Source organism: Rattus norvegicus, chromosome 8, assembly GCF_036323735.1.
Source record: "Rattus norvegicus strain BN/NHsdMcwi chromosome 8, GRCr8, whole genome shotgun sequence".
Taxonomy (NCBI): Eukaryota; Metazoa; Chordata; class Mammalia; order Rodentia; family Muridae; genus Rattus; species Rattus norvegicus.
This window is the reverse complement of record NC_086026.1, coordinates 19236065-19263777: the sequence shown is the minus strand read 5'-3', so window position 1 is coordinate 19263777 and position 27713 is coordinate 19236065. Positions and strand designations below refer to the sequence as shown.

Below are 27713 nucleotides of genomic sequence, written 5' to 3'. Positions count from 1 at the left end.
GCAAATCAAAACAACCCTGAGATTTCACCTCACACCAGTGCGATTGGCTAAGATCAAAAACTCAGGTGACAGCAGATGCTGGCGAGGATGTGGAGAAAGAGGAACACTCCTCCATTGTTGGTGGGATTGCAGACTGGTAAAACCATTCTGGAAATCAGTCTGGAGGTTCCTCAGAAAATTGGACATTGAACTGCCTGATGATCCAGCTATACCTCTCTTGGGCATATACCCAAAAGATGCCTCAACATATAAAAGAGACACGTGCTCCACTATGTTCATCGCAGCCTTATTTATAATAGCCAGAAGCTGGAAAGAACCCAGATGCCCTTCAACAGAGGAATGGATACAGAAAATGTGGTACATCTACACAATGGAATATTACTCAGCTATCAAAAACAACGAGTTTATGAAATTCGTAGGCAAATGGTTGGAACTGGAAAATATCATCCTGAGTGAGCTAACCCAATCACAGAAAGACATACATGGTATGCACTCATTGATAAGTGGCTATTAGCCCAAATGCTTGAATTACCCTAGATCCCTAGAACAAACGAAACTCAAGACGGATGATCAAAATGTGAATGCTTCACTCCTTCTTTAAATGAGGAAAAAGAATACCCTTGGCAGGGAAGGGAGAGGCAAAGATTAAAACAGAGACTGAAGGAACACCCATTCAGAGCCTGCCCCACATGTGGCCCATACATATACAGCCACCCAATTAGACAAGATGGATGAAGCAAAGAAGTGCAGACCGACAGGAGCCGGATGTAGATCGCTCCTGAGAGACACAGCCAGAATACAGCAAATATAGAGGCGAATGCCAGCAGCAAACCACTGAACTGAGAATAGGTCCCCTATTGAAGGAATCAGAGAAAGAACTGGAAGAGCTTGAAGGGGCTCGAGACCCCAAAAGTACAACAATGCCAAGCAACCAGAGCTTCCAGGGACTAAGCCACTACCTAAAGACTATACATGGACTGACCCTGGACTCTGACCCCATAGGTAGCAATGAATATCCTAGTAAGAGCACCAGTGGAAGGGGAAGCCCTGGGTCCTGCTAAGACTGAACCCACAGTGAACTAGTCTATGGGGGGAGGGCGGCAATGGGGGGAGGGTTGGGAGGGGAACACCCATAAGGAAGGGGAGGGGGGAGGGGGATGTTTGCCCGGAAACCGGGAAAGGGAATAACACTCGAAATGTATATAAGAAATACTCAAGTTAATAATAAAAAAAAAAAAAAAAAGAAGAGCAGGCTTTCTGAGGAGAGTTTGAAATAGAATATAAGATTCTAGAGGGCTTTGAATGCGCTTCAGAGCTCACGAGTCTTTGGTCTTTTAAAGAGTTGTCTTTTAACCAGTCTCCAGACAGCACCTGGGGTATTGCTGTGAAAATGAGTGGGGAATGGGGTTCACTGTGTAGATTCTGGCTGTCCATCAGAAGTGGAATACTCATTACACGGAGGCCATATGCTATTTAAAACTTTCTAGACACTATACTAAGAAAAGGCAGTTATATTAAAGCAGGTAAACAAAGCCCAGAAGATTAATTTTAGTAATATATTCAACGCAAATATTCACAATACAATAATTTCAATGTGTAATTGCTTTAACATCATTTAAAATGCTTTGCTCTTTTATAATTAAAGTGTGTGTGTGTGTGTGTGTGTGTGTGTGTGTGTGTGTGATATGTGTGTGTGTGTGTGTGTGTGTGTGTGTGTGTGTATGCTTGCATGAACACAGCATGTCCCAATCTGGAGAAATACAGTTCAAATACTTGGCAGTCATACTCATCTAGTGGTTATCTTATTAGAAAGTGCAAAGACAATGTTGGTTGTGTAAGGACAAGTTTGTGCTCTTAGTACATGGGAGGTGGAAGCCGAAAGATAATGAGTTCAAGACCAATATGTCTTAGCTACATATTGAGTTCAGACTTAGCTACATAAGAACATGTCCCCAAAGAAGAAAATGGTAACAAAAAGGAGTGAAGAAAGTTTCAGAAGAGACACAAGATCACATTGAAAGCCCTATACAGCTCAATATTTCCAAATCCACCCTAGTGGAACCACGAGAGATTCTCCCACTGAAAACAGACACAAGAGAAGGGAATAATTTGCAAAGGCAGCAGGTGCCAGCCACACCAAGTACTTCAGATGGATTCAGCTATACTGTGACATTATTCTGACGAGAAGGGAAGGGTCAGGGCCATGCTGTAGGAGGCAGAGGAGATTTAAGGGCCCTGGCCACAGTCTACTGCTTGAGAGTTTCCTGTGCAAGGAGATGTGGCGTTGAGCCCCCATCACTACGGATGAAGACATGGCATGGATACTGGTCAGGATGTTAATGGAGAGGGACCATTGGCTTGGAAGAGGGAGAGGATGAGGGTGGGAATTAGCTCTGGGAGAAGGGAGATGCTGAGATCAGACAGAGGTCACACGTTCACTAGAAGAGCTCTGCCTTCTCCCAAACTAATGAGGACAAACAGCTTGTCTGGAGCAGGCAGAGTAGGAGTTCAGATGGAGAGAAAAGGGAGTCCTTTGTCTAGTGCCTGCTCTGATTTTCTCAGTGAAATATACAAGGTCAAGGGTGGAAGGACACAGGTGCATGGAATTTGAGGAGAGGGGATAAAATGTGAAAGAGCTTTGAAGTGTGACAACTTGCACACGTCTGCTCCGGTGGCTGTGAGGTTTGTGACCAGGCTATACCTTCTTTTGAAAATCATTAAAACAATCTGGATTGTAAGTCCTGAAAAGGTGACAGTATGGTTTAATCAGGTTTCACCTTAGCACACATGGTTGGCTCCATACTGGGAAAGTGAGCTGAGTTAGTGGTGTGATGGTGGCATCGGTGGCAGCGATGGTGGTGGTGGTGTGTGTGGTCTTGCATATGCATGGCTGTATGATTGGTGTGCATGTGTGCACATGCATGGTGGAGGCCAGAGACCCACCTTAGTTGTTTCCTTCAGGAGCCATCTACCTTGTCTTTTTCTCTTATTGGCCTAGAGCTTGCCAAGCAGATGAAGCTGGCTGACTAGCAAGCCCCAGGGATCCACTTGCCACACCTTCCCAGCACTGGGATGGCAAGGCTCTGTCACTGCAGCCTTAGGTGTGGCTTCTGGAGATGGAATTCAGGTCCTTGTACTTACACAGCAAACACTGTCTTATAGCGCTACCTTCATAGCCTGCTAAGTGGTTTTTAAAAGAATGATTAGAAGAAAGATCCACATTCTCTCTGGGTGAGCAAGAAAGGAGGACAGGAATGGGATCACTGATGGTCACCTGAGGAGGTGGGGAGTGATGACAGTACTTAGAGAGTGAGAGGGATGGGTAAGAACTACTGTTGACAGAAGAGCCCTTGAAGCTGAGGTTGGGGAGATCACAAGGTCACTGGGGCAGATAAGAGGTTGCATAAATGAGGATGAAGGAAGAAAGATCGTTGGGTGGCGAGATTGAGATGCTGTGCGTTGTACGCTTCTGACCCTCTCTCTCCTCTACAGGGTGGTCCCCTGGAACTCACGCTGCATTATCAGAAGATGCCCCTGAATTTCAGCTTCTCTTGGATTTCCTTTCCATGAAGTGGAGCTTGAGAATGAGGTGGCTGGTGTGGTGAACGGATTTCTGCATGGACCAGTGAATACTTGTGCTTCCAGGGCTGATGACAGGCATGAAGTGGAACAGAAACTTTTGGTGCTAAAATCGTCATCCAGGAAGTGGGTGCTCAGGGGCTCTTAGCTAATCAAGGGGTTAAAGGACCTGGGAACTTTCAGGGAAGGGGGAGGATATGATATTTCAATAAACTGGACAGCAAGGGTGGGGTGGAAGATGAAAGAAAATAACCCTTTGCAGTGACAATCATGACTCAGTGCTCCACAGACAGAGACAGTGCTGATGCTGTTGTCCTTCACCAGAGAACGTTTACACGGGAGGTACCTACTGCATAGGACACCTCCCAATCTCTGTGACGCACACGCAGTGGAAGCGACACCCCAGACAAGCTGAGAGACACAGGGGCATCTTCTGATAATGCAGCGTGACCACCCTGTGGAGACCACCCTGTGGAGGAGAGAGGCAGTCAGAAATGTGGATGCACAAACATGCCAGGGCACCTATACTAATGTGTGCATTCATGCGTGCATGCAAGCATGTGTGCATGTGCGTGTGTGTGTGTTCGAGAGTGTGTGCATGTGTGGTGGGGAGCCCAGGGAAGCTCAAGATTCTTGTTCTTCTGAGGTTTTGTAAAACCTGCATCCACAGATGGACCTAAGTTCCTAATCTAGAACCATATATCCTGTTCAACATAACTTCCTCCAAGCCTCTGGCTTTTTGGTAGGATTTAAGATTACAGGACTGGAGAGAGGTATCGTCTGCAGAATGCTCTGTGCGGTAAGTCACGGCCTAAAAGTATTTGCGTGCAGGTGTTGTACAGGTAGATAATCCATGCAAGCAAAGTCAGGCAAATTTGTGTGATTTCCAGCCATTGTTTCTCTTGTGCCTGCCACCGAAAGCTTGTAAGAGATCAGGTTGCTTGGACTTTAAAACAGCTTAACGTATAGGCATGGTTGCCCTCAGTGTTGGTTTCTCTCGTCACAGGCCTCTATTTCCATGTGACCTCACCCTGAGCCTGTGCCCAACGCTCAGCGCGCGTGTGTGTGTGTGTGTGTGTGTGTGTGTGTGTGTGTGTGTGTGTGTGTGTGCGCGAGCACGTATGCTCGCCAAATTCTAAATGCCAGCTGTGGTTGTATGAAGGTCTTCAGGGAGAGGATGGCTACAGTGGTCTGGGGACCTGGCCACAGTACACATGGGGACTTGGCCACAGTACACGTGGGTTGAGCAGTAGTTACCACATGCCCAGTGGAGGTTTGAAAGTTTCACAGCACTTGACTGTGAGCTTCGTGATGGCAGAGAACATGGCTTCCCTGAATTCCACCACTCTTCTCAGCAACTGGGGTACTGGGTGCAGGATCACAGAACTCTTGAAGTAGGGCTTTTGGAAGGCATTACAAGGTCAAGGGCATGACCTATGTGCATATTGCAAAAATAAACAGTTACCCGCACCTCCCAATCCTTAACTCCCCGTGTTCCCCCTGGCCAGCCACGCCAGCCTCACAGGCAACCTGGGCCTGGCCAGCCACGCCAGCCTCACAGACAACCTGGGCTCCCACTCCTTCTTCCTTCCTCTGAAAATCAACTTCACACCAAGTTGGCCGGTTTCCCATTTACATCCTGTCCAATCAAAAGTGAGCATTTTTAGCAATAGCATTCAGACAACAGCTAGTGAGTGATAAACACATCCTCTCCTGAGATGACACCCTCACTCTGGGACTCTAACTAGCCACTGGGCAGTGGCTCGGCCTCTCGGAGCTGCAGCTCTGTTGTTTGAAGAATGACGATAATAAAATCACACACTTCAGCCGACTGTTGGGAAGACTGGATGTCATAATGTGTACAAACTGTTTGCCCCTTGCCAGGGGCTGGGCCAATTCACAGTGACTGGCTGTGCTGTCATGGTTGCTATGACACTGTGTGACAGATGACGTTTCTGTTCAGGGCTCATAGCTCTGAGAAAGGTGCCAACTGCTGCACACTGGGCTCCCCCAAACCCTGAGTTTGGAGCTCTTAAGCTTACAATGGAGGATGGTGGAGACAGATCCTGGTCCCTCTGCCTGAGCGGGAACACACACTAGTACAAACTGCTGTACAGACTCAGAACCGCTCTCAGGAAAGTAGATGGCTCCAGACAGCAAAATTATAAAATCTACAATGGGATTTCTGAGAATTGTCTTCTGGCAAAAATTCAAAGGGACCACTTTCTAAGTCCCTCAAAGGGACCACTTTCTAAGTAAGTCCCTTGCTACCACATAACATTTTCCAGGTTAGGCAGCTTTTGATAAGCACAGAAATTCTGATTAAAAGTATAAAGGAAAAGCTGAGTTCATCGCACCCTCACACCAGCTTCCTTTGCTGCTCCCCCGCTCCCACCCTCACCCCACCCTGCACTTCATTTAGGCCATTGCCCTCGAGCTGAGTTTTGCCTCCATCAAATGTGCACTCATTCAGTTGTCATGAAGTCAAGGCCCTCCATGGGGGTGTTTGTGGGCTTGGGTGGAGGGAGAGGTTGTGCTTGACGCTGTTGACCACACTAAGAGTAGGAGTCAGACATCTGTAAGTGTCGCTTAAAGCTACAGGAGTAGTCCTGGGGCCAGGCACAGTAGCACCAGCCTTTAATCTCAGCATGCAGGAGGCAGAGGAAAGTGGATCTCTATGAGTTCAAGACTAGCCTGGTCTGTACAGTGAGTAGCAGGACAACCAGAGCTACATGATAGACAGTGTTTCTCAAAAAAGGGGGGCAGTGGTTTTGAGCTGATGAAGGTGTTGGGAAACCCACAATTAATACCCTCCTGCGATATGTATTGTCCTCGACAGTTTATTTGACCTTTGTGACCACCCTGTGGATAGGCAACACTATCCAAGTTTACAGAAATACAAAGGCAGGCCTATGGTAACAACGAGAAGGCTATGATGAGGCTTCATGGTCCAGTTTCTGACTTCTGTTTCTCTTGACTTCAGCTTACTTCACTATAGCAACAACCACAAGAAATACCCAGTGTCTCTTACCATATGCCGAGTACCTTCCTATACTCGGTGTACACACCCCAGTTAGCATTGCTGAGGGAGGGGTTGTCATATCTCCTTCTACAGATGGGGTAATGCCTGCAGAAGACAGGGTTGGAGGAACATTCTGGAATCTTGGCTCCTAAACAACTTCTCTGTTCATTTCTGTTTTTTTCTTTTCTTTTAATATTCAAAAGTGTTTTCAGTCTCCTTGTGTCAACCCCAGATTCTTGTTTTAAAAGAAAGATGCAAAGAATAATACCTCCATAATGCACGCACGTGTAACAACATCGCAACAATTTTCCATTAATTTGATATAACAGAGCATGAAGGAGAGGAGTAGAAAGTGCAAGAGGTTTACTCACTTTATATACCATTTACTTCTACCTTTGCAAAAACTGATAACACACACTCACACTCACTCACACACTCACACACTTACAGACATACATACACATACTCATACACACACACATACATACTCACACACATTCACACTCACACACTTACAGACATACACACACATACTCACACACACATACACATACATATTCAAACACTTACACACACTCACACACATTCACACTCACACACACACACACACACACACACACTTCTAAACAGAGAACAAATCTAGAGGTTATACATCAAATGCTCTGAGACACCAGCAATGCACATTAGCACAGTATCTCCATGGGCCTTTGTTTGTACTTCTTTAATTCATTTAATTCACCTCTCATAGGTTCTTGAGCATGTGTCTCTCTGTGTGCATCTGTGTGTGCATGTGTATGAATTTTGTTGTCAAGATTACACATTCTCTGAGATTACAGAATATCCTGATTTATTTCTACGTTTAAACATACTCATGTTCCATACACACACACAAGCTCTTACCTTTTCTATACTGGACACGCAGGCGATTGGGCAGAGAACGCCACACTGACACTTATTACTGTGGCCTAACCAGATGGCCCCCTTCTATTCACTTTAGTAACTGCTGAGATCTGGGTTAGGTAGGGTAGCAACACATTCGGCCTTCAAGGCTGTTTCTCTGTCTCTCAGACGAGATCGGGCGCGTTCAGGGCGGTATGGCCGTAGACTCTCTGTCTGTCTAAAGGTGACCAGGGAGTCTAACCGGAAGCTGCTGGGTCATCTTGGAAATCTCTGAAGGGGCAGACACACCTTTTTCCTCAGCGCCCCTCTCCTCACTGACGATGCAGTATGTAAAGCGTTAATGTGTGTCTTGTTGGATCATGGGTAACATTAAAGATTCACACCCTGAGCCATGGTGAGAGGGAAACAGAAGCAGACTGGGATTTCACATCACTCCCACGGTGCCTACCTCTAGATTTGGTCACATGACAGAGAGAAAGGTTTTTCTTCTCAAAACCACTGATATTTCTGACTTCTGTGACTTGAAGTCAAGCCCACCTCCAGAGGAATCAATCCTTACTTTAAATCAATGAAAAGAAGATGTAAAGTGGGGTTGGGGATTTAGCTCAGTGGTAGAGCGCTTGCCTAGCAAACACAAGGCCCTGGGTTCGGTCCCCAGCTCTGAAAAAAAGAAAAAAAAAAAGAAAAAAAAAAGAAGATGTAAAGTAAAACCAAGAATTGTCTGAAGTGAATTTAGATCTCATATCTTTGTGTTCTTTGTCAAACGGTAAGACCAAAAGTAAGTTACGAAAAGATGGTTTTATTCTGCTGTGAAACAGTAAAAATGTTGTTCTCCTGTTCAGAGGAACGTCTCCCAGGAGCTTTCTGCTTGGAAATACCAATTCATTTCCAGTTCACGTATTTCTTCTTCCTCTTGGGTCCATTAGCTCAATCTGTTACCTTCATGTGGCATCTTCTGAAACTCCAAAGGCTTGTGGTATCACTGTATTCACTATATTGAAGATGAGAAGAGGCAGGGTGGGGGTAGGAAGAAGTGGGAGGGGTCGAGGCGAGGCTATAGTGGAGCTGCAAATATCTAATGCCCAGCTTCAGAGGAACTGAGGTGGGCACTATGGCTCTGATGTGCTACCAGGAACTCCAGATCCAGCTCGTGAATATGCTGAGAATTTAGCAGTCAGCTCCCAGAAGCCTTTGGACCTGTCTCCAGCAGCTGACTAGAAGTGGTTTGTCTCTGTAACTCCTTCAGGGTCTTAGCAGGTTTTGCAGGGTCCAGGAAGAGAGGGCAGTAGAAGGTCAAGGCATTAAATAAGTTATTCAGGGTTGTGGGCCACTCTGCATAGAGCCAATGTTTGCCCGCAGACTGTCTGATTTCACACCTGGATTTTGACTTCTATGTTGGGAGAATGAGAAAGTAAAAGGAAGAAAAGTGAAGGAAGAAAGGGGCTAAGGCCAATTGAGGAAGCAAAGGATAGTGTCATGCTAAGACCAATTGAGTCTTCGTGGTCTTGACAAACTCCGGACCAGGCAGAGCTCGGCGCTCCAGACCGTGGGTTAGTTCCTGCCCTGTGACCTGTTTGTGGGTTTCCCCGTGGCTTCTCTCTTATATTCTCTTGTTCTTGCTTGTTTTGAGATAAGATCACTGTAGCCTAGGCTGGCCAGAAACTCCCTTTAGAGCCCAGGCTGGCTTCGTACTCATAGCAACCTCCTTCCCCCAGACTCTCAAGTGCTATGACTACTGGCATCCATTCCCATGCCTGGATTTGCTTCTGCTCTTTAAAACAGTTATAACATAAGAAAGAAACAAACAGTAGGTGACAAAGCAAATGCAGCTGACAGAGGTGGACATTTCTCTTCCCTTCAGTGTCTCTGCCTGGCTCTAGGCCTGTCGCCTTGTGAATCTCACTAGTCCAACGATGAGCACAGGACAGAAGAAGGAGGCAGAGATCTGCCTTCCGTAAACTCTCGATCTGGTTTATCTAATTCCATTGTTGAAATGACCCCAAGAAATGGTTGCATTTATCTTTTCAATTCAGCAGAGGCAAAGATGTGGTTTGGTGGTCTAACACCTCAGCTAAGAAACCCAGGTTTCTCAGATTCTAAGTCCTTATGCCACACTGGCTGATCCTCTTCTCTTGGAGGATTCTGTGTTCCTGACATGGTAACCAGAACCTGCTGTCCTAGAAGAAGATGCTACCTATGCTCAATGTGTGGCAGGAACATACACTGCTCTCGGGATGTGGTTGACTACAAATCACACAGGAGGAGATGCTTAGACCTGCCAGGGAACTAGGTTCCAGGCTCCACAGAAGTCAGGCCTGGATGCTGGGAGGGCGGGCTGGTCCAGAAATGAAGGATGCTTTCAGGAAAAGATGGTGGGCGTGTCTCAGGGAAGCCTTAAGGAGTGGGTGCTCTGGAAATTGAAGGTGAGCTCTGTGCAAAGGTGTGGGGTTCATGGTCAAGAGGCAAGAGAGCATTCCCCTGGGCAGTGAGGTGGGTGTTACATTATCAAGGGCTGAATTCTGGCCCAGTATCCTGGCACGTCCACCTCAGTTTCTGGGTAGAGAACCTTTGAGCAGACAAAGGGAGGACAGAGCACAGCATAACTAGTTTGGGGGCTTACGCTTACACATGCGAATGCTCCTGGAACTTAAGAAAGGCTTAGGTGTTTATGACACCAGGGTATTGAATGCAGTCAGTGCAATCTGGCCTTAATGGAACAGGTTAGGCAGCAGCTCTGTGTCAGCTATTTCTCTTCTTTCATATTGGATATTTTTTATTTACATTTCAAATGTTATTCCATTTCCCAGTTTCCCATCCATAAACCCCCTCCCCATGCTTCTATGAAGATGTTCCCCCACCCATCCCTTCCCCTCTCCCCGCCCTGACATTCCCCTACACGGGGGCACTGAACCTTGGCAGGACCAAGGGCTTTTCCTCCCATTGATGCCCAACAAGGTCATCCTCTGCTATATACGCAGCTGGAGCCATGGGTCCCTCCATGTGTACTTGTACTCTTCAGATGGTGGTTTAGTCCTGGGAGCTCTGGTTTGTTGGTATTGTTGTTCTTATGGGATTGCAAACCCCTTCAGCTCCTTAAATCCTTTTTCTAACTATTCCATTTGGGACCCCTTTCTCAGTCCAATGGTTGGCTGTGGGCATTCACCTCTATATTTGTCAGGGTCTGTCAGGGCCTCTCAGGAGACAGCTATATCAGGCTCCTGTCAGCACACAACCCTTGGCATCCCCAATCGTCTCTGGGATTGGTGACTGATGTGGGATGGATCCCCATGTGTGGCAGTCTCTGGATGGCCTTTCTTTCAGTCTCTGCTCCACACTTTGTCTCCATATTTCCTCCTGTGGGTATTTCTGTTCCCCCTTCTAAGAAGGACTGAAAAAATCCACACTTTGGTCTTCCTTCTTCTGGAGCTTCATGTAGTCTGTGGATTGTAACTTGGGTAATTTGGTCTTTTGGTCTACTATTCACTTATCAGTGAGTGTATACCATGTGTGTGTGTGTGTGTGTGTGTGTGTGTGTGTGTGTGTGTGTGTGTGTGACTGGGTTACCTCACTCAGGATGGTATTTTCTAGTTCTATCCATTTGCCTATGAATTTCATGAAGTCATTGTTTTTGATAGATGAGTAGTACTCCATTGTGTAGATGTACCACAGTTTCTTTATCCATTCCTCTATAGAGGGACAACTGGGTTCTTTTCAGTTTCTGGCTAAATAAGGCTGCTATGAACATAGTGGAGCATGTGTTTTTGCTGTATGTTGGAGCATGATTTGGCTATATGCCCAGGAGAATTATAGCTGGGTCCTAAGGTAGTTCAATGTCCAATTTTCTGAGGAACCTCCAGGCTGATTTCCAGAGTGGTTTTACCAGCTTGCAGTCCCACCAACAATGGAGGAGTGTTCCTCTTTCTCCACATCTTCACCAGCATCTGTTGTCAACGAGTTTTTGATCTTAGCCATTCTGACGGGTGTGAGGTAGAATCTCAGGGTTGTTTTGATTTGCATTTCTCTGATGACTAAGGATGTTGAGCATTTCTTTAGGTGCTTCTTAGCCATTCCATGCTCCTCACTTGAGAATTCTTCGTTTATCTCTGTACCCCATTTTTAATAGGGTTACTTGATTCTCTGGGGGTGTAACTTCCCGAGTTCTTCGTATATTTGGATATTAGCCCTCTATCAGATGAAGGATTGATAAAGATCTTTTCCCAATCTGTTGGTTGCTGTTTTGCCCTAATGACAGCGTCCTTTGCATTATAGAAACTTTACAATTTTATGAGATCCCATTTGTCAATTCTTAATTTTAGATCGTAAGCCATTGGTATTCTGTTCAGGAAATTTTCTCCAGTGTCCATGTGTCTGAGGCTCTTCCCCACTTTTTCTTAGTTTGAATGCATCTGGTTTTATGTGGAGATCCTTGATCCACTTGGACTTGAGCTTTGTACAGGGTGATAAGAATGAATTGATTTGCATTCTCCAACATGCTGACTGTCAGTTGAACCAGCACCATTTATTGAAAATGCTATCTTTTTCCCACTGAATAATTTTAGTTCCTTTGTCAAAGATCAAGTGACCATAGTTTTGTGGGTTCATTTCTGGGTCTTCAATTCTATTCCATTGATCTACCTCCCTCTATACCAATACCATACAGTTTCTTTTAAAGTCATTATTGCTCTGTAATACAGCTTGAGGTTAGGGATGGTGATTTCCCCTAGAAGTTCTTTTATTGTTGAGAATAGTTTTCACTATCCTGGGTTTTTTGTTGTTTCAAATGAATTTGCAAATTGCTCTTTCTAACTTTATGAAGAATTAAGTTGTAATTATGATGGAGACTGCATTAAATCTGTAGATTGCTTTTGACAATCTGGCCATTTTTACTATATTAGTCCTGCCAGTCTATGAGCATGGGAGGTCTTTTCATCTTCTGAGATCTTCGATATCTTCTTCGAGTCTTGAAGTCCTTGTCATACAGATTTTTCATTTGCTTGGTCAGAGTCACACCAAGGTATTTTATGTTATTTGTGACTATTGTGAAGGGTGTCGTTTCCCTAATTTCTTTCTCAGCCTGTTTATCCTTTGAGTAGAGGAAGGCTTCTGATCTGTGTGAGTTAATTTTATATCCAGCCACTTTGCTGAAGTTGTTTATCAGCTGTAGGCATTCTCTGGTGGAACTTTTGGAGTCACTTAAGTATACAATCATTTCATCTGCAAATAGTGATATTTTGACTTCTTCCTTTCCAATTTGTATCCACTTGATCTCCTTTTGCTGTCTAATTGCTCTGGCTAGGATGTCCAGCACTTTGTTGAATAGTGGGCAGCCTTATCTAGTCCCTGATTTTAGTGGGATTGCTTCAAGTTTCTCTCCATTTAGATTGATGTTGGCTACTGGTTTGCTGTATATGGCTTTTACGTATGTTTAAATATTGACCTTGAATTTCTGATCTTTCTAAAACTTTTAACATGAAGGGGTGTTGAATTATGTCAAATGCTTTCTTAGCACCTAATGAGATGATCATGTGGGTTTTTTCCAGCTTGTTTATATAGTGGATTATGGTGATGGATTTACGTATATTGAATTATCCCTACATCCTTGGGATGAAGCCTGCTTGATCATGATGGATGATCATTTTGATGTGCTCTTGGATTCAGTTTCTGAGAATCTTACTGAGTATTTTTGTGTTGACTAAAGGGAAATTGGTCTGAAATTCTCCTTCAAAGAGTCTTTGTGTAGTTTAGGTATAAGTGTAATTGTGACTTCATAGAAGGAATTTGGTAGTAGTTGGTCTGTTTCTATTTTGGAGAGTATTGGTATTAGGTCTTCTATGAAGGTCTGAAAAATTCTGCACAAAACCCATCTGGTCCTGGGCTTTATTTGGTTGGGAGACATTTAATAACTGCTTCTATTTCTTTAGGAGTTATGGGACAGTTTAGGTGGTTTATCTGATCCTGATTTAACTTTAACTTTGGTACCTGGTATATATGTCTAGAAAATCGTCCATTTCATCAAGACTTTCCAGTTTTGGTGAATATAGGCTTTTGTTGTAGGATCGGATGATTTTTATTTTAATTTCCTCAGATTCTGTTGTTATGTCTCTCTTTTCATTTCTGATTTAGTTAATTTGGATACTGTCTCTGTGCCCTCTGATTAGTCTGACTAAGGGTTTATTTATTTTGTTGATTTTCTCAAAGAACCAACTCCTAGTTTTGTTGATTCTTTATATAGGTCTTTTTGTTTCTACTTGGTTGACTGAGTTTGACTATTTCTTGCCATCTACTCCTCTTGGGTGTATTTGCTTCTTTTTGATCTACAGCTTTTAGGTGTGCTGTCAAGCTGCTAGTGTATGTTCTTTCCTGTTTCTTTCTGCAGGCACTCAGCGCTATGAGTTTTCCTCTTAGCACAGCTTTCATTGTGTCCCATAAGTTTGGGTATGTTGTACCTTCATTTTCATTAAATTCTAAAAAGTCTTTAATTTCTTTCTTTATTTCTTCCTTGACCAAGTTATCATTGAGTAGAGCATTGTTCAGTCTCCATGTACATATGGGCTTTATGTCATTTTTGTTGTTATTTAAGACCAGTCTTAGTCCATGGTGATCTGATAGCATACATGGGATTATTTCAATCTTCTTGTATCTGTTGAGGCCTTTTTGTGACTGATTTTATGGTATTAGAAGGTACCATGAGGTACTGAGGTGAAGATATATTCTTTTGTTTTAGGATGAATTGTGCTATAGATATCTGTTAATTCCATTTGGTTCATAACTTCTGTCAGTTTCTCTGTGTCTCTGTTTAGTTTCTGTTTCCATGATCTGTCCATTGATGAGAGTGGGGTGTTGAAATCTCCTACTGTTATTATGTGAGATGCAATGTGTGTTTTGAGCTTTAGTAAGGTTTCTTTTATGTATGTAGGTGCCCTTGCATTTGGAGCATAGATATTTAAGATTGAGAGTTCATCTTCGTGGATTTTTCCTTTAATGAATATGAAGTATCCTTATTTTTTTTATAATTTTTGGTTGAAAGTCGATTTTATTCAATATTAGATTGGCTACTCCAGCTTGTTTCTTGGAGCCATTTACTTGGAAAAAAATTTTCCAGTCTTTTACTCTGAGGTAGTGTCTGTCTTTGTCACTGAGGTGTGTTTCCTGTATGCAGCAAAGTGCTGTTTATGCATCCAGTGTGTTAGTCTATGTCTTTTCATTGGAGGAATTGAGTCCATTGGTGTTGAGAGATATCAGGGACCAATGATTGTTGTTTCCTATTATTTTTGTTGTTAGTGGTTGAATTATGTTTATGTGGCTATCTTCTTTTGGGTTAATTGAAAAAAGATTACTTTCTTGCTTTTCCTGGAGTATAGTTTCCTTCCTTGGGTTGGAGTTTTCCACCTATTATCCTTTGTAGAGTTGGATTTGTGGAAAGGTGTTATGTGAATTTAGTTTATGGAATATGTTGATTTCTCCATCTATGTTAATTGAAAGTTTTGCTGGATATAGTAGCCTGGGCTGGCATTTGTGTTCTCTTAGAAGACTCTGCCCAGGATCTTCTGGCTTTCATAGTCTCTGGTGAGAAGTCTGGCATAACTCTAATAGTCTAAAGGTCTGCCTTTATGTGTTACTTGACCTTTTTCCCTTACTGCTTTTAATAGTCTTTCTTTGTTTTGTGCATTTGGTCTTTTGACTATTATGTCACAGAAGGAATTTCCCTTCTGGTCCAATCTATTTCGAGTTCTATAGGCTTCTTGTATGTTTATGGACATCTCTTTCTTTAGGTTAGGGAAGTTTTCTTTTATAATTTTTTTGAAGATATTTACTGATCCTTTAAGTTGGGAATCTTCACTCTCTTCTATACCTATTATCCTTAGGTTTGATCTTCTCATTGTGTCCTGGATTTTCTGGCTGTTTTGGGTTAGAAGCTTTTTGTGTTGCATTTTCTTTGATGGTTGTGTCAATGTTTTCTATGGTATCTTCTGTCCCTGAGATTCTCTCTTCCATCTCTTGTATTCTGTTGGTGATGCTTACGTCTGTGACTCTTGTTTTCTTTTCTAAGTTTTCTATTTCCAGGATTGTTCCCTTTGTACTTTCTCTATTGTTTCTATTTCCATTTTTAGATCCTGGATGGTTTTGCTCAATTCCTTCACCTGTTTGGTTGATTTTTATGTTCCCTCTTTAAGGACATCTACCTTTTTATCTGTGTTGTCCTGTATTTCTTTAAGGGAGTTATTTATGTCTTTCTTAAAGTCTTCTAACATCATCATGAGTCATGATTTTAAATCAAAATCGTGGTTTTCCAGTATGCTGGGGTATCCAGGGTTTACTGTGGTGGTGACACTGGGTTCCCATGATTCCAAGTGGCCTTGGTTTCTGTTGCTTATGTTCTTGCCCTTGCCTCTCGCCATCTGGCTGTCTCTGGTGTTAGCTGGTCTTGCTGTCTCTGTCAGTGGCTTGACCCTCCTGTGTGTCAGCACCACTGGGAGACCAGCTCTCTCCCAGGGGAATCTGGGTACAGAGAGCTATGGCACAGGGTCAGCTCCGGGTGCAGGCAGAAGCCAGAAGGTCAGCTATTTTTCTGTGAAAATTAATAAAGTCATGTCATTAATATTAAGCTCCAGTTGATATTAAGAGCAGGAAATTGATCACTGAACTGCATGTCACCAACTTCCTTTCTCACCTCTCCTTTCTGCTCTGTACTCTGGTGTCATTGTCAGAGCTCTACAAGTGCCAGGCCCAGTGTGGTCTGGACTTCTCTGGAGAGGAAAGATGGAGGAACTGGGACATGTCCCTCCATGTCCTTCCATGTCCCTCCACTCACAGCACTAGCTCTTTCTGCTGGCTGTGTTCTCACAGTTCAGGGAGGGAGCGCATGAGCAACCTTCCTGGTGTATCTTAAGGGCATTAATCCTCTCATGAGGACCTCAGCTAACTTTAAGATATTCCAGAGGTTCCACTTCAATATTAATTCTGAAAGAACATACACATGTTCTTCAAAGTGTGTCCACAATTTTCTTTAAAGATTAAGAAACTGGGGACAGGGAGTGGGGTGGGGTAGAGGGTGACACCCTGGGGCCTGCCTGCCAAGAGGCTTGCCCTCAGCTACAATTTGTAAGTATGCGGTGGGGAGATGGGAGAGGAAGAGAAGCAGAGTGGTTTGGTGGCTATGAAGAGAGGCAGATGGCGGAGAGAAGCAGCCTGCCCTGCCACCTGAGGCCAGGGTAAAATTCTGATTCATGCTGCCTCTGAGCACCATGTCAGCCACTGCAGCCTTGCAGCTTCAGGATCTGTCTTCGACTTATATTACCAGCCAAAGCCATGCAGATGTCCCTGGTTTGGGCTGCTGCCTGGGGTCATGCTCATGTTTAAAGGCTGTGCAGAGCTGGCCCCAGCCCTCAGTGGTTGTGGCATGCAGGAGAGCTGGCCTTGCACTGTGTATGGATAGCATAGTAGAGCTGGCCTTGGGGACAGGAGTGAGGTTGAGTGGTTGGGTGCAGGGTGAACTGGCTTTGCCATTCCTCTGCTATGCAGTGCCAGGGGGTGAAGGAGAGGTACCCTTCCCCCATTCACCCCTCACCACCTGCAGCAGGTGGGAGAGCTGGCCCAACCCCTTTCCAGCAGGAGCAGTCTGGAGAGGACCCTGGACCTTGCAGGAGCCACACAATAGATCTGACTCTGGTGGCAAAGGCTCAGGTGAGCTAGTCCTGCCCCTTGCTGGCTGCCCTTGTGGCAGTGCTGGAGAGCTTGCCCTGGTGACGTGGGGTGGGACAGCCGGCTGGCTGATTAACTCTGCTACTGCACAGGGTTGGCCCAACCCAACATCTACCCCATGTATGAACTGCTGGAGTGTGTGAAGGGGCAGATCCTGCAGAACCGAAGCTGCAGGATCTTCATGACCAGGGCCACAACAGGATCTCCAAGAGTTCTGGTGAGGACCCAGCATTGACAGTACAGAAGAAGCCAGAGGCCTCAAATCACACCAGTGACTCGTTGCCATGGGCATTTTCAAGTAAAGATGTGCGGACAAAAGGGTACATCGTGTGAACACTGACACACTACAGCTTCCATGATGAGATTTTTTTTTTCTTTTCTTTGGGAGGGAGGTTGCCAAGGGTGGAGGGTGGAGGCAAAGTGACAGGGAGATGAGTGGGTTCGAGACGCATGATGTGAAGTTCACAAAGAATCAATAAAACATTGAAAAGAGAGAAGAAAACTGAGGCTTTGAGAGTTATCTGCTTCAAGACCCCGGATAGTAGACTAGAAGATCATGATTCAGATCCCAGCCTAGCTGCCTCAAGTGGCAAACCATTAACTCTTGTACCAGATAGTTCCCAGAGTGCCTGCATAGAACCTGGTCATCACACATGTAGCTGATTATGTCATTGAACTAGCACAGTTTACCAAATTCCTATGACTTATACTAGCTTGTAGGAAATAGTGTATACTCTGTAAGTCACAAAATGTCAGATGGGGCGCTTTGAAATACAGAGCTAGCATGTGTACCTCTTCTTACCGTTCCTACCCATTAACTCATTAACTCATTCCCTCATTCTGTTTAAAATGGATTGCCAAGTGCAAAAGCAGATCTAGTCAGGGACTGAAGGTCAGAGAGAACACAGGGGACAGGGACACTCAAACCCAGACCCGCTGGCCCTGCCCTGATGTTCCTGCTCCCCCCACCACATCACCACACCAGGTAGAACCTGCAGCACTGTCCTTCAGAACTTAGTCCCAGCGAGGGCAGTGCTGGGGGACGGTGCTCCTTCAATTATGTCAGGCTCCTCTAATGTCATCAGATTCATTTACCGGTTCCTCAGATAAGAGATCTGAAGGCTTTCCAGTAGCTGTGGCCCCTTTGAAGTGCCTACTTCAAGGGCAGCTCTTTGCCAGTCGGGGCTTTCCAAGTGAATGAGTGCTTGGGTCAACAGGGATTGCAGAGCAGACATCCAAAGCCCTGCCTGGTGGCAGCTGGCTCCAGAGATATTTGGATGACCTCATCTGTGTAAAAATAGGCCTTGTAAAGAGCTTGAGCGCATCTTGTTCTCCTAAGAAAGGTTAAAAAACATCCTTCCTTTTGTTTGCTCCCTAATTGCCTTAGCAATCTCTGCTTAGACTTGAAGGTCCAGAGTAGGCTTGAAAGTCTTGCTAGAGACAATGGACAAACTGAGGGTTGTGATTTCAATGTCTTCTCTAATTTTACACAACTCACTGGGGTGTTGAGTACTTGATTAACAACTGACTTTTCTCTGTGTGGTCTGCATTGGGCATTTGGTGGGGAGAGGTGGATTTATTGGAGAGGGAACCCTGTCCTAGAAGCTTCCTTAAGAAGTACAGCATCTAGACATTGAGACACGACCACTAACAGCTGTGATCAACATCTCAGTGATGACTGGAATGAGGCCAATGCTGGGCAAAGGTGAGAAGTCCAGGTTGCCCCTGGAAATGGGCATTCTGGAAGATGAGATTCTGAGAAGCATTCCAGCACCAGGAGCAAAAGCTCTAGAATGAAGTCCTCTTGATGACTCTCTCTAGCCTTTGGTGTTCATTACCAGCCTTGCAGGTTTCCTGAATGGACGCCAGGAGGGCTCTGTAAAAACCAACTTAGAGCTTCCTGGGACTGGAGCTGAACACTAGGGCCCATCTTAGTGTGGCCTATGCACCTTTAGTGAGGCCATAGCCAGTGGTTAGTGGGGCAGAGTCCAGCCCTCTTGCTCTGGAAGAAAAGGTATCCAAGGAACCCTCTGTCCATGGGGATAAAGATGCAGGTCTGAGGGGCCTGCTGGGCCAGCCTTCTGACCTCCTTTGAACAAGGTGGAGTGGGTGCTCCAAGGCACCTTGAGGAATAGCGACCGTTGTGGGACATAAAGCAGACTGAGGCTTAAGGTAAGCTTCTCTCACAATTGGAGAAGCATTGGAGCCAGGAAGTAAGAGTATACACACCCAGGCAGCGCCTGAATATAGGAGATGTGCTGAGCCTTGCAGGGTTGGTGTTAGACACACACACACACACACACACACACACACACACACACAAAACACACACCACACACTCACACACCCACACACCCACACTGAACACCCCCACCCCAGCACAGAGAGAGAGAGAGACCCAGACATGCAGACAGACAGACAGATACACACAGACACATACACAGAGACAGACACACAGACAAAGAGACAGACACACAGACAAAGCACACAGAAACAGGCACACATACACTGAACCCCACCCCCAGCAGAGACAGACACACAGAAAAAAAGGCAGACGACAAACAGATACACACAGACATGCAGACAGACAGACAGACACACACACACATGCGCGCGCACGCGCACATACACACACATACACACACATGCACATACACACACATACACACACATGCACATACACACACATACACACACATGCACATACACACACATACACACACATGCACATACACACACATACACACGCACACACACACACACACACACACACACACACACACACACACCACACTTCTTCCTTGTTCCTACCAGCAGGGGCCCTCTCCTCTTGGTTGACTTTGGTTCCTTTTCCTTTTTGATCTTAAATTCTTCATCTCCTCACAGTGACCAGCTTCCTCAAAAACACAGAACTAACAAATACAGACAGATGTGTGTGGGTCTCTGTCACCAAATGACTTGGTTTTCGGTTTGGTTTATGCAATTTTCTCAGAAAGGTATTTTGTCAGGATATGGTCCTCATCTGAATGTCCCTGTCTTAGAGGTTGGGTGGGCAGACTTTAAAGCAGATCATGGTCTCTACATTCTGTGTTGCTTACCCCTGAATCATTCTCACCATTATACAGAGTTCTCTGCAATTGTTTAAAGCCATCCCCTGTGCAGAGGTGAGCACAGAGGTGATGTGGATCTTTGTGAGTCTGTGATTCCAGGAGACTGTAGCACTCGGCTTGTTCAGAGCCTCCTCTCTAGGATGCTTACTATGAAGAAGTAAGCCATCACCGTGAGACATATCTCTGCAAGAAAATAGGACCTGTCACCTGCCGGGGAGAGCTTGGAAGCAAAGCTTTCCCTAATGCAGGCCTCCGATACAAAGGAGTTCCCTTGAGGCTCTGATGCCAGTGCAGAGCGGAGGGCCTGGCTCAGCTGTGTGTACACTCCTGGCTCTCAAAGCTGTGAGACCACAAGCATGTCCTGTTTTCGGATGCTAAGTTTCTGAGGATTTGTTACACAGCTTTGGGTAGCTAGGAGTGGGAGGCACTGTCACAGAGCTTCCGGGAAGGAGCCAGGAAAGGGTAGATGATGAGGAGAAATGGCTGATCACTTTACACTTTCTTCCTTGCAGCCCTTCCGATCATTCTCAAAGGCTCACTGGTGGAACACACACGTCCCCGAACCCCAGCCTTTAAGAGGGCTTTGTTATTGGTATCTGCTTCTTGTGTGTTCACAGGAGAGCATTTTGTATTAGAGAACCCCCACCATGGGTTTCTACCACAATGGGTTTATATTCCTGTTAGCGGCTTCCACATGCAAATGATTAGATGTTGCCGGGGTGTCAGCTAACTCTCTCCAGAGTAGCATTTACAATGCATGCGCACAAACACACCAGCTCCTGCAGACTATTCACATGCAGCTCTGCTTGTCTATTAAGAACACAGAAAATAAGTCACCATGTAACACAAAGAAAAGTACATGGTTATCTCAACCTTCATTGCGGGACCCCGAGATAATTTGGGGCAAGGGGATCAGAGAAGGTTGCTCAGAGGAAATGGGGTACAAGCTGGACATTGAAGACTAAAAAGAGGGTATCTGCCAGAAGATGGGTGTGAGCATGAGAAACTGGGCGAGGGAGTAAGGCTCTGTCAAAACAAACAGCCTGGCAAAGACAGGGAGAGAAAGAGGTTGGTGTCTCTGAAGAGTGGAATAGAGCGCATCGTCTAGGAAACAAGGCAGATGAGACAGGACTGAGGCCGACAATGGTTGGGCCATATACTCCTTGAGGAACCTACCTGAGACCCCATGTTTATTCTGAAGATGTTTCAGTGTGGATGAAGGAAGATTTTCTGTCTCTGTTAGAAGATTAAAAACTGGGAGGGTTAAGGAGGCCACTGAACACTGAGAGCACAGATCCTTGGCGGAGCACGGGGAGAACACAGAAGGGGTGAGCCAAGTTCATAGCCATGGGAATTAGGACAGAAGAAGGACTTCTCAATGAGGTGGCAAAGAACTCTTTTTGAACTGAGAGGCATGGAGAGTTCTAAAGCCCCGGTTCTTAGACCAGCTTAAGAATGAGAAGCCACAGTTCCCCTTCCATGTACACACACACACACACACACACACACACACACACACACACAAACCAACATACAACACACATACCAACATACAACACACACACCAACATACAACACACAACAATACATACATGCATGCATGCATATATATGCATACATACAACACACATAATACAATAGACACACACCACATACAACAGACACAATATACAACACACACAACATATATACTCATACAACACACACCATATACAACACACATATCACATAGAACACACACACACACACATACACACACACACAAACACACGTGCATGTATGCGTGGACATCCCCTCCCAGAGTAAATGCTTTAGGAGCTTACATTTTATGAAGATGAGAACCTACCACTTACTAGTTCACACATCCAAGGGTGGGCAGAGGGGATGGACAGTCTTGAAGGCCAGAGCTCTGGGTGTCCTGGGTCCCTTGCTAACCAATCTGGCCCTCAGCACCTCTCTGGTACTTGCTTTGGTGTGGTTTTAATGTGTCCCTCAAGTGTGGCAATTTAAGATAGAACATACTATTGTAGGAGGTTAATCCTCAGAAAAGATTGATACAGTTTTTGAAATGCCTCAGAGAGTTCTCTTGAGGGGATTACCACAAAAGAACAAGGTTGACCCCCTCCCCATTCTGTGTGTAATCCTTGTACACCATTATATAATCAGTCTTGTGTGATGAAGTCAGAGGGACCCTTGTTAGAGTGTGTACAATGCAGCTTACAAATCTATGAACTAAACTTACCTCTTTACTTATAAAGTGCCCAGCTTCTGGTATTTTGTCATAGTAATAGGAACACACAATTAATTGGTCAGGGAAATGGAGGATCAATGGCTCCAACAGGAAGGGTTCTCCACACTGTCATCAGCCATCATTGCTGCTGTTAGACTCAGCAGTGAGCCTCTGTGACCAGTACAACGGTCCTAATTGAAGATACCGTGAAGTCAAATGGCCCAAAGGCTTGTAGCTACTGTTGCTGCCTTTATCTGCCAGTTTCCCCCGATCACACTGCTGTTGTCCTCATGAACTCTTCCTACTCACTGCAGTGGTTTTAATTAGACTCGTTTCCTGTTTTCTCCCCACAGAGACCAACCCGAGAAAGATGTCTGATTGCACTAATGCCTTGAGAAAGGGGTGGGGAGAGAGAGAAAAGAAGACTCTCAAAGCTAATGCCTGGCACGGAGAAGCTTGGGTCAGAGTAGACAGGTCACTCCAGGGAAGACTGCAGGAGAGGAGACAAGACAGCCTGGTAGGCAGACCCTGTCCTAGCTACGACTCATACATCTGCATTCAGCAGGGCAGCCAGGGTTAGCTTGCACTTGATCTGGAGAGACCACCCACCCCTTGCTGAAGTCTGGGGTTTATCTCTAGTCTTGCGTCAGCCTAGTGGTGTATCTGATTCTCTGCTTCCTGTATGGTTTTGGCTGGGGAGAACCTCTATGAGTATTAGAAGTGCCAACCTAATGATGTTACGTTAGGAAGGCCGTGGGCTGTTGAAGGTGTTAAGAGTAGAATCTGATGTGAAGGCTAAGGTTACCTCAGAGTTGAGGTCACTGACCCAGCAGATATTTTAGGTGTTCCAGAGTAAGTGGGTTGGTGAACTGACTTTTAATATTCAGTTTTGGGGAAGTGCGATATGACAGAAGCAGAGAAAATTCTGTCAGAGCTACTAAAGGGCCACGTAGTCTAGTCGGGCTGTGTCTGCGTCAGCCAAAGGCGTACGTCCACGTTATATAAGTCATCTGTTTCTTCTCCAGGAGAGTGGAGCTAAGAGCCCATACCATGTCTGTGCAATGGGAAATACACAGGGTAGTCTATTCTGGCCAAATGGCATCAGAAGTTTAGATCCAGAAAAGACCAAATCAGCCATGTGGGCACCTGTGTGGTGAAGTAGGTAGGCAGCTGTAGTATAAACCTGAGTTTTCCCAGAAGGCTCATGGGTGTTTTCCATAAGCTCCCTGCTGGCGTTGCTGTCTTAGAGAATACAGCACAGCACCTTCAGGAGGTGTGGCCTAGCTGGCTAAGGTAAGCTATAGCCCAGCTCTGGGTTTTGGTAACCTTTGCTTCCTCGTTTACCACCATGTGAATGGATTCTGCCATGTGTGCCTTCTTACGGAGTCCCCGTTATGTCTCCCTCACCATGAGCCAAAATAAGCCCCTCCCTCTTAAGTTGTCTCTGTCAGACCCCCTAAGTCACAAGGACATACACAGGTCAACTCCCTGAGCGTCAGCACAAGAAGCCTAGCTTGTTTAGTCTAGAATACCCAGTCCTGTTATTTACTAGATGTTCAATGGTGGCCCTTGCTTTGAATTCCAAGTTTCCTCATGTAAGAACCGAAAACTCAAATAGTGTCTGACTCACCAGCTTGTCTTGAAAGGTGAGTTAGCATATCGTGGCAGAAGCTCCTCAGACACACTGCAAACCTCTATTCTACATCTGGTCACCAGCAGGCACTTTCCAATCCCCAGGAATCCAGATAAGATTCTGTGACTCTTTGATCTAGGGAAAGTGGGTTCAACTGGGTTTTTTTCCATATAGTCCCCCTTGAACATCTAAATTTCCTTCCTCCTCTGCTAGGTGGATGCACAGGACTCAGGAGTGAAGCAGAGTGGTCAGGGACGGCACAGCCAGGAGGAATGAGCCTTGGTCCATGTGGAACATACCATTCCTTTCTCTCCTGACAATCTGTGTTGGATTACAGTTTGGGCTATTGGAATTCTAGCATTGTATGTTAAAGCAGTCTCCTCTGACGAGTTTGCTCTTGGGAATCACCTGGTAATCCCTCAGTAAATTTTAGTCATTTCCATGATGGTGATTATTATGTACTCCTTAGAAATGCTAAGTGTTGAACTGAACATTTTGCTCTCTAACTAGAACATCTCCCCTGAATCTCCGAATCCTTTGGAAATAGAAATGAATCATTTCTTCATGCCTTTACTCCCCATATAAACATTCGATGGGCACCCGCTGTTTATACAGTCCTGTTAGCTGAAGACAGAGAGATAATAATATCTCTATGGGACCTCGGGCTTCACAGAGAGGCTGGCCTACCACTATCGGCAGGTGTTAGCTGTAGAACGAAAGTGTGCCTAAACTCTCTCTCCCTCTCACTGTCTCTTTCTCCTTCTTTCCCTCCCGGTCTCTCACTTTCTTGCTCTCTATTTCTCTGCCATCAAAGGCTGTAGCTTCTGACAGAATCCTTAAGAGGCCATTCAAACTGTTTCCAAGTTGTACTCAGGGTAGCTCTGTGGGAAAGTTTGCTGGGTTCTGAGACAAACTCACCTTGACTTTCTCTGGTCAAGGAAAGACAGGAGGGTTCATAGGAGCTCACTGCCATGAAAAGCAAATGTGTTAACAGGCTGTTGTCCTGTGGCCTCTGGGAACCTTCCATCCCCTTCTTCCTCACTGCTTCTCTCCATGACTGTGCCCTTCCTTGTCTATTCCTTCCGGAATATGTCGTTACATCCTGTTGTCCAATGGCAGGGATGCAGAACCTCAGTTGTGCTGAGGTAGAGCTGGTTCCCTTCTACCTTGCACCTCCCTGCCTGGAACTCAGCTCTTCTCTTTGTAGGGAGTTCCAAGCTCTGGACAGGCAGCAACCCCCTCCATCCTCATAGACAGCACTGACAGACCTGGAGCCTCACTGTGGTCATCTCGAACCCATGTACACCTTCATAAACTTTTCCAGCACGGGCTTCCAGGCAGCTGGACTTGGGCCAGGAAGGAAATGATCTCCAGGTATCTTTGGTAACAGCCATCATCTTCCACCCCCACACATTTATTTTTAAATCACTCTGTGATGTGCACTTTGATAAGCAACGTGTGGGCGGGATGATGGCTGTTACTCATGTGCCTCATCTTTCAGGAAGAGCTCTGTAAATATTTGAGGCCTGAAGAAGACCCTCTGGCTGCTGAGTTCCTCTCCCCATCCCTCCGAGAGAAGCTCTCTCCTTTTGAGTCTCTCACTCTGCATGTGTGACCTGGAACTAGGCACCCATGTGAGTTCACCTTCTCCGTCTCTCCACTCTGGAATAAACAACTCCAGATATGGCTGTGGAGTCCTCCACAGAGGGCAGCTGCCAGGCAAGAGACCTGTCCTGGAAGACCTTCTGGGAAAACCAAGAGAAGAGCTTTGGACTTGTTTGTGGATAACCGGTTATCTCACAGGATTCCGAATCCCAACCATGAATCTTTCCTTTTGAACCTATCATTAGGTCTGATTTTGTGCCAGCCCAACTCTGAAGCAAGCCTGTGTTAGCAAGCCTGTTCATTCATTGTTATTTTTAGGGCAGTTCTGTTTCTCATTGACTGGGGCCCACTGGGCCCCTCCCATGCTTTGTCACACTCGGGACAGTCAGCTTGGCAGCACACCAAAAGCCATGCTTACCCAGAGGTGCCCTCGCCTGCCTCTTCTGACAGGCAGGTACCGGCCTGAGCTAAAGCTGCCTTTGTTTTGTCACCGTGGGTTACTTTTCCTTGGGCTTGGATGGCTCAGCAGAAGTTGCTCTGCAGGGTACAAGCCCCAAGCAGCACAGTTTATATTGGAGCTGGTGTACACTGTTCTAGTACTCGGGGGCCGGGGTGGTGGGGGGAGAAGGGTCACACACAGCTGTCTGATTCGTAAGCTAGGAGCCCTTCCCCAGTAACAGTAGTGCTGACAGGAGCAGGTGAGCAGAGGGAGCCAATAAAGGCCGAACAGACACCTGCTTGTCTTGGAAAGCCACCCTCAGGCATCATGGGAAAAAATGAGAGACACCAAAGGAAAACAAAAGAAAGTGGCATGTAAATCAGGTCAAACACAGCTACCACCCACTTCTTCCCCTCCCTCCTCACTCTCTGAGCCTGGTAACCTCCGTCCTGCTCTTACCTTCTGTGACACCAACTGTCTCCGATGCCACAGAGAGTGTGGGACTTGTGCTTTCACGCTTGGCTTAATTCGCTCAACCTAGTGAGCTCCACTTGCAGCCACGCTATCACACATTCTTTTTGTGGCTGCATAGTATTCTGCTGCATGCATGGACCATGTTTTTCCTATCCATCTATCAGGTAATGAACACTGTTCCAACTGTTCTTGGGCACTGTACCTGGTACCTCAGGAGCACAGGAGCTGATTTAATGTCCTTTACATGTTTGTTCATATTGACATTATTAATGTCAATATTTAATAATTAATTTAATAATTAACTTAATAGTTAATGAAAATACAAGATATTCCATTAATGTGTTCAATGTTATATCTTTTGGACTAAAGTTAGAAATCTAATTTAAACTTGCAGAAAATAGTAATAAGGTTGGAGAGCACTGAATACCCTTCCCAGGGACCTGGGTTTGATTCCCAGCACCCACATGGTGACTCATAACTGTGTATAACTCCAGTTCCAAAGGATTTAACACACACACTCACACACACACTCACACACACACAGACACACACAGACATACACACACAGACACACACACACTCACACACTCACACACACACACTCACACACACTCTCGTGTATACACACACACACACACACACACACACACACACACAGTGCTGCTTTGGTGGCTGCTGTGGACCTGTTTTACCCTCAGGGTCTCCTCTTTCATCTCAGTCCTTCTTAAAGTGTCTGCAGAGCTGTCTACAACTCCTGACTTTCCTTCCTCAGAGCTCCCAGGGACTTCCCTCCAAGACTGTGTCTTCCTGTCCTCCATCCTCAAGGCGGCTGATTTCCTGGGGATCATCAAACACACGTGTGCCAAGAACCTCACACAGACTGTGAGGTCAGCGAAGACAGAGGAGCAAGTTCATCCTAGCATAGCTTCAGGGGTGGGAGGGAGAGAGGGTACTGTGGGCTGGGGGTGGGCCTCTCTTACTATTGTTCCCATCTGGCTCTGGGACTGTCTTCCCCTGTG

At 45.6% G+C, this 27713-nt stretch overlaps 1 long non-coding RNA gene across 1 annotated transcript in view; it reads left to right on the top strand.

Moving 5' to 3' along the window:
• Positions 1 to 1054: 1054 nt before the first annotated feature.
• Positions 1055 to 27713, top strand: part of LOC103693014 (uncharacterized) — a 42339-nt gene continuing 15680 nt past the window's right edge. The window contains exon 1 of the long non-coding RNA XR_593777.4: positions 1055 to 27581. This is a non-coding gene — a long non-coding RNA (uncharacterized LOC103693014). The remainder of the gene's footprint in view (positions 27582 to 27713) is intronic.